General features: G+C 39.7%; 1 protein-coding gene across 1 annotated transcript in view; it reads left to right on the forward strand.

Moving 5' to 3' along the window:
• The window catches only part of USP53 (ubiquitin specific peptidase 53), a 74,741-nt gene that overhangs the window by 893 nt on the left and 60,729 nt on the right, over positions 1 to 13,119 (forward strand). The gene's annotated exons all lie outside the window — the stretch shown is intronic.

Consider the following 13,119-nt stretch of genomic DNA (forward strand, 5'->3'; position numbering starts at 1 on the left):
GCTATGATGCCCAGGATGGAACCCAGGCTTCAGTCCTCTCATGTTGATTTTAAAGTGTGTGGTGTCAAATAGCAGAACTTTGGAATCATGAGTCTTTTTTAACAAAATTAAAAAATGAAAATTCTGGGGCTGGAGAGATGGCACAGCGGTAGGGCGTTCGCCTGGCAAGTGGCTGAGCCAGGACGGACCTGGGTTCGATTCCCGGCATCCCATATGGGCCCCAAAGCCAGCCAGGAGTAATTTCTAAGCACAGAGCCGGGGTAACCCTGAGCGCCACTGGGTGTAGCCCAAAACCAAAAATAAGGAACAAAAAGAAAATTCTGATTTAAGGTGTTATAAAAAATGCGGGGGGGGGGGGGGGCGGAGAGATAGCATGGATGTAAAGCATTTGCCTTGCATGCAGAAGGTCGGTGTTCGAATCTCGTCTCCCATATGGTCCCCCGAGCCTGCCAGGAGTTATTTCTGAGCGCAGAGCCAGGAGTAACCCCTGAGCGCTGCCGGGCGTGACCCAAAAACAAAAACAAAAAAACAAACCAAAAAATGTGTGTGTGAGAGGTGTGTGTGTGTGTGTGTGTGTGTGTGTGTGTGTGTGTGTGTGTGTATGTGTGAGAGAGAGAGAGACAGAGAGATTGCAAACCCAGGAAAAATAAAACACAAAAAATGTGTGTGTGTGTGTGTGTGTGTGTGTGAGAGAGAGAGAGAGAGAGAGAGAGAGAGAGAGAGAGAGAGAGAGAGAGAGACAGAGAGAGAGAGACAGAGAGAGAGAGAGAGACAGAGAGACAGAGAGACAGAGAGACAGAGATAGACTCAGAAAGAGACAGAGAGATTACAAATCCAGACCTTACATATGCAAGCACAAGGTTCACTTACTAGACTGCAGCTCTGGCCCAAGGCATGCCCCCACCCAAAGTACTGAACACTTTGGAGGGGTGGGGGATGCCAAACCTACTGCTGAGCTGTGTACCTGGCCCAGTGTTTTATTTATTTCCTTTTTTTGTTTTTGTTTTTGTTTTGTTTCTGGGCCACACCTGCCGTTGCTCAGGGGTTACTCCTGGCTGTCTGCTAAGAAATAGCTCCTGGCAGGCATGGGGGACCATATGGGACACCGGGATTCGAACCAACCACCTTTGGTTCTGAATCAGCTGCTTGCAAGGCAAACGCCGCTGTGCTATCTCTCCGGGCCCGTTTTATTTATTTCTTTTTTTGCTTTTCTTTCTTTTTTTTTTTTTTTGAGGGGGGCCACACCTGGCAATGCTCAGGGGTTACTCTGGCTATGCCCACAGAAATCGCTCTTGGCTGGGGGGACCATATGGGACTCTAGGGGATTGAACCGTGGGGTCCATCCTAGGTTAGCGCATGCAAGGAAACCCCCTACTGCTTGTGCCACCGCTCCAGCCCCAGAGTTTTTTAATTTTCTTTTAAAAAGCTGAAATCAGAGTTAGTTTTCCTCCTGAACTGTTTAAGGACACAGTTGCCATGTGAAAGAAGACTGTTGCTTTGCCCTACAATTACCCAAAAATATGACTCTTAAGTGGTAGATGAAGCTATCCTGTGAAGACATTTCGTTACTAAAATACTTAGCAGGTCTTCTTATTTGATAGCATTAAGGTGTTTCTCAGTTATAGACTTAAAAGACAACTCATAGAAAGATAATTTTGCTTTTTGGCCTTTTCCCTGTGATGTTCAGATATTATTCTGCCTCTGCTCTCAGGGATCACTCCTGGTAGGCTTTAGGGACCATAATGGTGCTGAGGATTGAACCCTTCCCACTGTACTATTTCTCCAGCCCCATAAATATAGTTTTTATATTGTGTGTAGAAGTATTTGGAGTGTAAATACACTAGATATGTTCAAGCCAAAAATATTGCCATCCAATCTACACTTGCTTTGAGCTCGTGGCTCAGTGAGAAAGTATGCAAATTCATGTCATCTTTGGAGAGCTACATAGAAATTAGTATATGTATAAATATTTATGTGGCATTAGTGTATTATTTTGTAGTGGTGAAATGACATAAATTATCATAGAATATGTACATATTCTATGTATATAATAAGAAATGGTTGCAGCCTGTTTTACCACAGATAAAATCTTCCAACGGGTCAAGAGAGATAGTGTAGGTGTCTGACCCTAGTTTGATCCTTTGCACCACAAATTGTCTCGAGCATCTTTAGATGTGCTCTCTAAGTACAGTCAGGGATGCCCCTCACCCCCTAAAAAAAGATATTCTTAGAGGTTACTTAAATTTCATATAAAATCTCTCTATAATATTATGTATTCCATGCTGTAATATTGCCTGTAAAATATCCATTTGGATGTCCCATTAAATATCCCATATTTACATCCTATAATAAATAATGTATCCTGGGCTTGGAGAGATAGCACAGCGGCGTTTGCCTTGCAAGCAGCAGATCCAGGACCAAATGTGGTTGGTTCGAATCCCGGTGTCCCATATAGTCCCCCATGCCTGCCAGGAGTAACCCCTGAACACTGCCGGGTGTGGCCCAAAAACAAAACAAAAATAATGTATGCTTCATAAAATGAATCTGGACATGCAGTGTTGGGGTTTGAACTTGGGGATCCTGAATATGCTTCAACCTTTCAGCCTTTTCTCTAACCTTTCTCAGGCGTTCCAAACTAGGTGGTTAGAACAAGGATCAATGTTTATAACTGAATTTCAGTACAGCTGGTTGACTGTGATCTTAAGGTTGTTTTGTTTATTTTTTTCTAAGTCTGAATTGTATGAGTTTTCAGACTTTATTTTGAGGAGTCGTTATGTCACCAGTAGAGTACCTGACACACACACACACACACACACACACACACACACACACACAAAAAGGTACCAGTGAACTAATTGAAAAATGTGTTTTGCATGAATAACTTGTGAAAGTTGCTTTCTTAATCATAAAAATAAAATATTAGGGTGCTGGAAAGATTGTACATGGGTTAAGGTATTTGTTAATATATTTGCATGCTGCCAATCCCAGTTTGATTCCACAACAATACAGTCCTAAAGCACTGCCAGTGTGATCTCTGTGCACAGAGCCAGGAGTAAGCCATCTCCTGGCCCCATAAGCATTTATTGTATGGCAGATTCTAGAGATTAAATATTTAGTAAGGCAGTGCTAGTAAATGAGTTTGTCCTTTCTAAGTTTCATCTTAAACTATTCTTAGTCCTCACCTAGTGATGTAGCGTTTCTAGATATCTAAGTCTTCTTATCTTTTGCCCTTGTTTTTTTTCTATATGCTGCGTCAGCTCTCTTCCTAGTCTCTGGGTCACCCATATCACGACCTATGAAACGCCTTCTGATCTAGGACAGTTGGTTGCTTCCACTCTGCTCTATGCATCCCTTTCTTTTGGGCTGGGGGTAAGCAGTGTTTGAGGGCTGCTTCAGGCTTGGTGCGCTAAGAACCATGCAGTGCTGGGATCCCACTTGAGACCCTCTATGTGCTAAGCATGTGCTCCAGCCCTTTGAGCCATTTCCTCTAACCCCTGTGCACTCCTTTCTTAAAATTAATACTTTGTGGCTCAAGCTGCTTTGTGGGCTGCATCTAAAAGGTCTAAGGAGACGCTGGACAGTCAGCAGGAGGAACAGTTATACAGGCAGGGAGGGCTTCGGCACCCAGTTCTGTGTTGACCTGCACAGCAAGCTAAGTCCTCAGGAGGGACCTGAGTTATTTGGTGACTGGGTGGTCTGGGTGGTGTGTATCTGATTATTCTGTGAGTTAGTTGTTAGTAAGACAGTTTGAAGTTAGTTGTCTACAAAGTTGTATGTAATCGATTGAAATTTTGTTGATTAAATCTTCTTTGTTGTTAACCTTCTTTTTTTAAGATTGCTTCCTCCCCCCTCCAACCTTGTTGTGTGACGGGGAGTAGCACACTCAGCTGCTCATCCACTTTTCTGTGGCTGTGGGAATCCAGGTGATGGGGCCATGATGGGGCAGCAGGTTCAGGCTGCACGCTTGCTCTATCTTTGTTTCAGAGGTGTTGCCGCCAACATCTTCAGTTAATGTCTCTTATACTCCTAATGATTTTTAAATGGATGTTTCAGGTTATTCCATTGTAAATAGAATTCAAGTAGAATTGTAAATATTCTATTCAGGTTATTCACTTGTAAAGCAGTCACTTATAAGTGTTTTGTGTGTTTGTGTTTTGTAAATTATAATTTTTCTTTATGTTCTCTTAAAGTGGAATTGATTACTCCCTAAATGTAATTGTTTCTCTGTAGTGAAAATGACCTATTGATAAATTTGAAATTGAGTGATTTATTCTTGAGATCTAGTGAGATAACAGAAAGGACTGGAGCACATGTCTTGTATGCTAGAAGCTTGGATGTATTCCCCATTACATTATAAACCCCCCCCTCCCAAGCAGTACCTGGTATGGCCCAACACCCCAAAAAACATGAAAAATGAAATTGATATATTGTATAATTTATATGATTTATTTAGGTTAAAGCTATAAATAATCAACATTAGTTTAAGGAAATGGGTTAAAAAGCAACATTAGGGGGTCCGGAGAGATAGCATGGAAGTAAGGCGCTTGCCTTTCATGCAGAAGGATGGTGGTTCGAATCTCGGCATCCCATATGGTCCCTGTGCCTGCCAGGAGCAATTTCTGAGCGTAGAGCCAGGAGTAACCCCTGAGTGCTGCCAGGTATGACCCAAAAACAAAAAAAAATAAAGCAACATATTAGATTTATAGACTACCTCCCTGTGATCAAAGCAGGATTGAAGCTTTTACATTTTATTCAGATATTTGTATTATTAAAAAGTAAAATTAAAAATCCACATCAAAGAATTATTCTTGTAATCAGCATAAATATATTGAAGCCTGCAGTGCATTTGAACATTTGAAAGATATTTTATGTATAGTATGATTCTCGTAATCCTATGAACTTTTAAATATATGTATTGATTATAGGTGATGAACTAATCGACTTTTGTTTCTGTCTTTGGGCCACACCCGGTGCTACACAGGGCTTACTACTATCTTTTCATTCAGGCATTACTCATGGCAGGCTGAGGAACCATTTGGGGTGCCAGGAATTGAACCCAGGGTGCCAGGAATTGAACAAAATAAGCACCCGACATGCCATACCATCTTTTACCCCACCTTGTAAATTTGGTTATAGGAAATGTGGTCCTTCTAAGCAACTAGCTCAATTAGCAGATAGGAACTTTCATTAACTTTGTCCCCTACTCCTAACACCACTTACCTCTGTAGAGGTTTAGTTAATCACTAATGGACAATGCTTTAATCAACTTTACTCATCTAAGGACAAACATCTAGCTGAAGGGATTTCAAGAAATTTTGGGTTGGAAAACATTACAGGCAGGGAGAAGTTGGATAACATGTGCTGGGAGGTTGATCATGTGCTTCTGTATCATTGTGCCTGAGTTGTTCTTTGTATTATAACCAGAAATACACTTTTTCTTGAGTTCTGTAAGCCATGCTATCTGAAGAGGAGGTCATAGGAACTCTTAATTTATGGATGGTTGATGTGACAACTAGTGACTTGGGTTGACCTCTAGAGTGACAGTGTCAATTTTGTGGCACCGAGTCCTCAGGTTATAGGACTGCTGATACTTAAGGTGGATAGGATCAAATTAGGTTAAATTGTAGAATTTAACTCTAACATTTTCTGCTGAGGACAGGTTAATTGCTTGACATGGAAAAGCATACATTTTATAGCAAACATGAGATGGGAGTACAGAAGGAAATGCTCATCCTTTTCCTTTTAGTATTGGCCCTTGGGGTTTGTTACAAAGACTGCCCTTTTTATTTTCTCCCTAATTTAGAATATTTTCTTTTTATATAAATACTATATTTAAGTGCCATGGTTATAAAATTGTTCATGATTGAGTTTATGGCATAGAATGTTCACCATCTTTGACCAGTATACTTTTCCTGCCACCTATGTCCCAATCCCAGTTTCTCTCCCACACATATACCCTGTCTCTGGGCAGACATTTTACTTCTCTCTCTCTCTCTCTCTCTCTCTCTCTCTCTCTCTCTCTCTCTCTCTCTCTCTCTCTCTCTCTCTCTCTCTCTCCATCTTACCCTCTTTCCTCCCTCCCTATCTTTCCCTCCTCCCTCCTCCCTCCCCTTTTTTACACCCTAGTTTGTACTGTTATTAATGAAGGAGTGCCCTGCCATCTATGCATGTCACTTTCAGTACCCAGTTCTTGTCAAGAGTGATCAGTTCCAACTATCATTGTCATAGTAGACTCTTCTCTACCCTAACTGTACTTATCACTCTTTGTGGCAAGCTTCCTACCATGGACTGGTATTCCTGGCCCTTATTTCTGTTGTTTCTGGATATTATTATCATACTTAAATAAAAATACTGGCTTTTAATATGTACATTTAGAAAAGATTCATTGTAAATCATTGGGGCCATGTTTGAGATCAAGATTCATTTGAACACAGGGAGTGACTTAGAGTAATCATTAAACCAATGAGAAAATTTAGAAGACTGTTTTGTTTGAGTATAGATGATGGTAGTGAGTCAGCAGAAGACAGGAGACTGACAATCCAGGCAAGGTTTGCTAGTGACCATAATAGTACAAGTGAAAGAAGTGAGAAGGAAATAATATCCTGACTGAGATAGATACAAGAAAGAGGAAGTAAAGGTGATACCAAGATACTTGTTTTAAGCAACTGGAAAAACGAGGTGGCCCTTAGCTAAGACAGCGATAGATACAGGCAAAGTAAAAGTTGAGTTTGGGCTTTGTCATGGCAAAATAGATTTTTTTTTCTGCTTTGGCATAATTATAATCTGGATATTGTACCATAAAGCACACTGCTCTGTATTCAAATTCATTCTTGTTATTTCTAGTTAATTGCCAGTAGAAACTAGATAGTAAGTAAACTTACTTACTAGGGGTCTCAAACTCAATTTACCTGTGGGCTGCAGGAGGCAAAGTCGGGGTGATCCTTGAGTGCAAAGTCAGTAGTAAGCCTTGAACATTGGGGGGTGTGACCCAAACAACTAAAACAAAACAAAACAAAAAAGATTCCTCTAGAGCAGGGCCACAAAATGTTGTACGGAGGGCTGTTTGTGGCCCGCGGGCGGCGTGAGTTTGAGACCCCTGATTAAAGCCACAAGAAATAAGAATAGTTCTTTATTGGGCATACACAAGCACACACACACATGCAAATACACAGCAAATAATTGCCTACTGTTTGCCATTTTTGTCTATAGTGCTCCAGCATTTTCTTGTTAGTTTTATCTTCTTTGTTTTATATACCTTCAAATATAGTCTTCTGCAGTTTTAGCATGCATAGATTGACTGTAGCTTTGTATAACAAAGGATATCTTGTTCTTTAATTGTCTTTTTTAGCCATAGTCCTTAAAAATAATTCTATATAAAAATAAATTGCACTTGTGTTATACCTTTATAAGGAAAGACGTTTATATGGCTTCAGATTATATTTATTTTGCTTGTCATCTAATTATTTAAAATGAAACATTAAATAATTTGATAGTAAGATGAACAAACAGTGTTTTAATGAAAATTCATCATCGTGATTATTGCTTATTATTGAAAAAGATATTTAAATTTTATGTTGCAGTGTGATATAGGGTCAGTATGATATTAAGAATGTATACTGAGGGGCCAGAGCAGTGGCACAAGCGGTAAGGTGCCTGCCTTGCCAGTGCTAGCCTAGGACAGACCGTGGTTCAGTCCCCCCAGCATCCCATATGGTTTCCCAAGCCAGGAGCAATTTCTGATCTCATAGCCAGAAGTGTCACTGTATGTGGCAAAAAAAGAAAAAAAAAATGTATAATGAGCCTGAGCCAGAGAGAAGATACAGGGGTTAAGAAACTTGTCTTGTATGTTGCCCAATCCCCATTTGAATCCCTGGTACTACCAAGGATTATTTACACTTGAATCCTTGGCACCCCAGGGATTACACCTGAGCACAGACCCAGGAAAACCCCCTGTGTGTTGCTGGGTGTGTCCCTCCCAGAAAAAATTTTATATACCATGTTAGAGTGTATGTAAGAGGCATATGTCAGAGACAGAGTGCACGATTCAGTCCCTGGTACCACCAACAAAACCCAAAAACCCACCAGTTGTATCTTTATAATTAAATATGAATATATTTTATTGAGCTATAGATAGCATAGTGTCTAACTGTCTCTCTTATTTAGATTCCTTGTTTTTGTTTTTGGGTCACATTCGGTAGTGCTCAAGGGTCACCCCTGGCTCTGTACTCAGAAGCCATTCCTGGCATGCCGGGATTCGAACCACCATTTGTCTTGGATTGACTTCGTGCAAGGCAAACACCCTACCATTGTGTGTTTCTCTAGCCCCTTATTTAGATGCCTAAGCTCAATCTTGACATCTGTCTGAGAGCGCGTGGGAGCACAACCGGTTCAGTGTGGCTAGGAACCAAGTGTGTACAAGCACTGCAGCTAGGAAATTATACAAGCGTCAAGACCATGAACCCTTTGGCAAACCCATGTATGGGCACCACACCCACAGTGTGTGGACTTCCCCTGCCCCAAGCACTGCTACCTGCTACCACAGTATGATAAAGCATTTCAGCCTGGTGACCTATAACTAAAAGAGTGCAACCTGCAGTGAGAAATGAAGCCATATAGCATCTCGTGAGCACTACAACCCAACATGTGAGCCCTGGTGAGCACCAGTTACGCGTGCAACCCCTTCCATCACTGAAATAAGAATATTAGTAGAGGCAAAGGCAGGTTGGGGTTAAAGGACTTATTTAGTATCTAATAGCAAACATATATATATATATATATATATATATTCATATGTGTATATATTTCAATAACTTTTTTGCAGTGATTCTCTACTAATAAGAGATTATGTTGTTTCTGATTATTTTTACAGTGTTTTTATAACATTATGGAAAACTTTATAATACATCCTGTTTTATAATCAAGAGAAGCAGTGCACTTCATAATAGGGAGCACTCTGATGACCTTATCAACTGTTGAACTAGTTTCCTTGGGCTACTGTAACAAAATATCAGAAACTGGAGACTGAAGAAGTAGGAGTATATTCTTTTGCAATTCTGGAGGTTACTGCTGCTAGTTTTCTTGATTAGCGCTCTAAAACATCATGTAAATAATCAGGAACAGCTCAAGGGTGCTCACTTGACTTCTCCTCTTCAACTAATACTGCAGATCCTAACCAAAATAATTAGATAAGAAAAGAAAAAGAGGTAAAGGATAAGAAAATCAGAAAGGAAGAAGCCAAAATTTCTGGTTTGCTGATGACTTCATTTTAAATGTAGGACATCCTAAATACTACATTGAAAACAGTTCAAATTAATCAACAAGTTGAATAAAGGTATAAGGATATAAAAACAATATATAAAAATCAATTTTTGTATTACTTTACACTGACAACAAACTAAAATCCCAACAGTAAAACATTTCAAAATAAATTTTACTGGGCCAGAGTGATATTACAGTTGTGAAATATCTGTATTGCATGTGACTGACTGGGATTCAATCCACAGAATCCTGTATGATCCCCTAAGCCCCACCAGAAGGGATCCTTTAGTGAAGAACCATCAAGTAGATGAATGATCTCTACAATGAAAATTATGGCACTGATGACAAAAATGAAAGAAAACAATAGAAATATAATCATTGGTTGTAAAATTAATATTATTAATATATTCAGACTACCCAAAGTCATTTGTAGTCAATGCACTTACCTAAATTTTCATGGTATATTTTATAGACATTGAAGGAATGATCCTAAAATGCATATGGAACTATAGTAACCAAAATACTCGAGAAACAACACAACTGGTAGTATCATACTTCTTCATTTCAAAGTAGATGGCAAAGCTATTTAGTCAAAACACACACAAGTGAGTAGACTTGTATTAAAAGCCCAGCAATAAGTCCATGCATTTAATGTCAAATACTGTTTGACAAGGGAACCAAGAATACCGAATGAGGAAATGACAGTGTAGTATCTTAGTGGAAAATCTGGTTATCATGCGCAAAATAATGAAATCTGATTTCCATGTTACACTGTTCACAAAAATTCACTCAAAATACATGAAAGATTTGAATGTAAAGTCTGAACCCTTAAAACTCAAAGAAACAGGAAAGCACTGAGTGACACTGATATTTCGGATTTTGCATCAAAGTGAAAGCAAGAAAAACCAAAATCAAGTGGGACTAAATAAAAATTAAAAAGCCTCTGCACACTAAATAGTTAACATAAAAAAGCAACCTTTAAAAAGATGAAGTCGAGGGGTCGGAGAGATAGCACAACGGTGTTTGCCTTGCAAGCAGCTGAACCAGGACCTAAGGTGGTTGGTTGGAATCCCGGCCTCCCATATGGTCTCCCGTGCCTGCCAGGAGCTATTTCTGAGCAGACAGCCAGGAGTAACCCCTGAGCACCGCCAGGTGTGGCCCAAAAACCAAAAAAAAAAAAAAAAAAAAAAAAAAGATGAAGTCGAAATTTTTTTATACATGGATAAACATGGAAACTGTGTTGAGTGAAATAAGTCAGAGGGAGAGAGATAGACACAGAATAGTCTCACTCATCTATGCAATTTAAGAAAAATAAGACATTATTGTAATAATACCCAGAGACAATAGCAATGAGGGCTGGAAGGACTCACAGGGTGGTGAGTGCAGTTAGAGAAATAACTACACTAACAACTATCATGACAATGGTAGTGAGTGAGAGAAGTAGAATGCATGTCTAGAATACAGGCAAGGGGTGGGGGAGGAGGAGGATGGGGGAAACTGATAGTGGGAAGGTTTATTGGGGAAGAGGGCTTGTTCTTTTTTATAATTGAAATCTATCTACAAACATGTTTGTAATCATGATGCTTAAATAAAGATATTATAAAAAAGGAAGAAAGGAGAAGAAAGAAAGAAAGAAAGAAAGAAAGAAAGAAAGAAAGAAAGAAAGAAAGAAAGAGAGAGAGAGAGAGAGAGAGAAAGAAAGAAAGAAAGAAAGAAAGAAAGAAAGAAAGAAAGAAAGAAAGAAAGAAAGAAAGAAAGAAAGAAAGAGAGAGAAAGAAAAGAAAAAGCAGCCTTTACAATGAGCGAAACTATTTGTAAACCACTTATCTGACCCAGGTTAAAAAGAATAAAAAAGAAATGCAAGGGCTGGAGAGATAGCATGGAGGTAAGGTGTTTGCCTTGCATGCAGAAGGTTGGTGGTTCAAATCCCGGCATCCCATATAGTCCCCTGAGCCTGCCAGGAGCAATTTCTGAGCATAGAGCCAGGAGTAATCCCTGAACGCTGCCAGGTGTGACCCAAAAACCAAACCAAAAAAAAAAAAAAAGCTTACAACTCAATTGCTGAAAAACAGTCTAATTTAAAAATAAACCAAAGACAGGGGCCCGGAGAGATAGCACAGCAGCGTTTGCCTTGCAAGCAGCCGATCTAGGACCAAAGGTGGTTGGTTCGAATCCCGGTGTCCCATATGGTCCCCCGTGCCTGCCAGGAGCTATTTCTGAGCAGACAGCCAGGAGTAACCCCTGAGCACCGCCAGGTGTGACCCAAAAACCAAAAAAAAAAAAAAAATAATAATAATAAAAATAAAAAATAAACCAAAGAGTGTTTGATCCACTTCTTTGAAGAATGTCATGGGTATTTTTAAGGGGATCACATTAAATCTGTATAATGCTTTGGGGTGTGTTGCCATTTTAATGATGTTAATCCTGCCAGTCCATGAGCAGGGTATGTGTTTCCATTTCCGTGTGTCCTCTCTTATTTCTTGGAGCAGGGCTTTATAGTTTTCTTTGTATAGGTCCTTCACTTCTTTGGTCAAGTTGACTCCAAGGTATTTGAGTTTATGTGGCACTATTGTAAATGGGATTGCCTTCTTGACTTCCTTCTCTTCCTTATCATTATTGGTGTATAAAAAGGCCATTGATTTCTGTGTGTTAATTTTGTAGCCTGCCACCTTGCTATATGAGTCTATTGTTTCTAGAAGCTTTTTGGTAGAGTCTTTAGGGTTTTCTAAGTAGAGTATCATGTCATCTGCAAACAATGAGAGCTTGACTTCTTCCTTTCCTATCTGGATTCCTTGATATCTTTTTTTTGCCTGATCGCTATAGTAAGAACTTCCAGTACTATGTTGAAGAGGAGTGGTGAGAGCGGACAGCCTTGTCTTGTACCAGAATTTAGAGGAAAGGCTTTTAGTTTTTCTCCATTAAGGATAATATTTGCCGTTGGCTTGTGGTAGATGGCTTCAACTAGATTGAGAAAGGTTCCTTCCATTCCCATCTTGCTGAGACTTTTGATCAAGAATGGGTGTAACACTTATGAAGTTCATCTGGAACAATAAACACCCTCGAAGAGCTAAAGCACTCCTAGGGAAAAGGAAAATGGGAGGCATTACTTTCCCCAACTTTAAACTGTACTACAAAGCAATAGTTATCAAAACAGCATGGTATTGGAATAAAGACAGACCCTCAGATCAATGGAATAGGCTTGAGTTCTTCAGACATTGTCCCCCAGATATACAATGACCTAATTTTTGACAAAGGAGCAAGAAATCCTAAGTGGAGCAGGGAAAACCTCTTCAACAAGTGGTGCTGGCAGAACTGGTTAGCCACTTTCAAAAAAGCAAACATAGACCCCCAGTTAACATCAAGTACGAAGGTAAAATCCAAATGGATTAAAGACCTTGATATCAGACCTGATACCATAAGGTATATAGAACAACACGTCGGTAAAACACTCTATGACATTGAGACTAAAGGCATCTTCAAGGAGGAAACTGCACTTTCCAAACAAGTGAAAGCAGAGATCAACAGATGGGAATACATTAAACTGAGAAGCTTCTGCACCTCAAAAGAAATAGTGCCCAGGATACAAGAGTCACCCACCGAGTGAAACTATTCACCCAACACCCATCAGATAAGGGGCTAATATCCAAAATATACAGGGCACTGACAGAACTTTACAAGAAAAAAACATCTAATCCCATCAAAAAATGGGGAGAAGAAATGAACAGACACTTTGATGAAAAAGAAATACAAATGGCCAAAAGGCACATGAAAAAATGTTCCTCGTCACTAATCATCAGGGAGATGCAAATCAAAACAACGAGATACCACCTCACACCACAGAGATTGGCACACATCACAAAG

The sequence above is a fragment of the Suncus etruscus genome, chromosome 14, assembly GCF_024139225.1.
Source record: "Suncus etruscus isolate mSunEtr1 chromosome 14, mSunEtr1.pri.cur, whole genome shotgun sequence".
NCBI classification, from domain to species: domain Eukaryota; kingdom Metazoa; phylum Chordata; class Mammalia; order Eulipotyphla; family Soricidae; genus Suncus; species Suncus etruscus.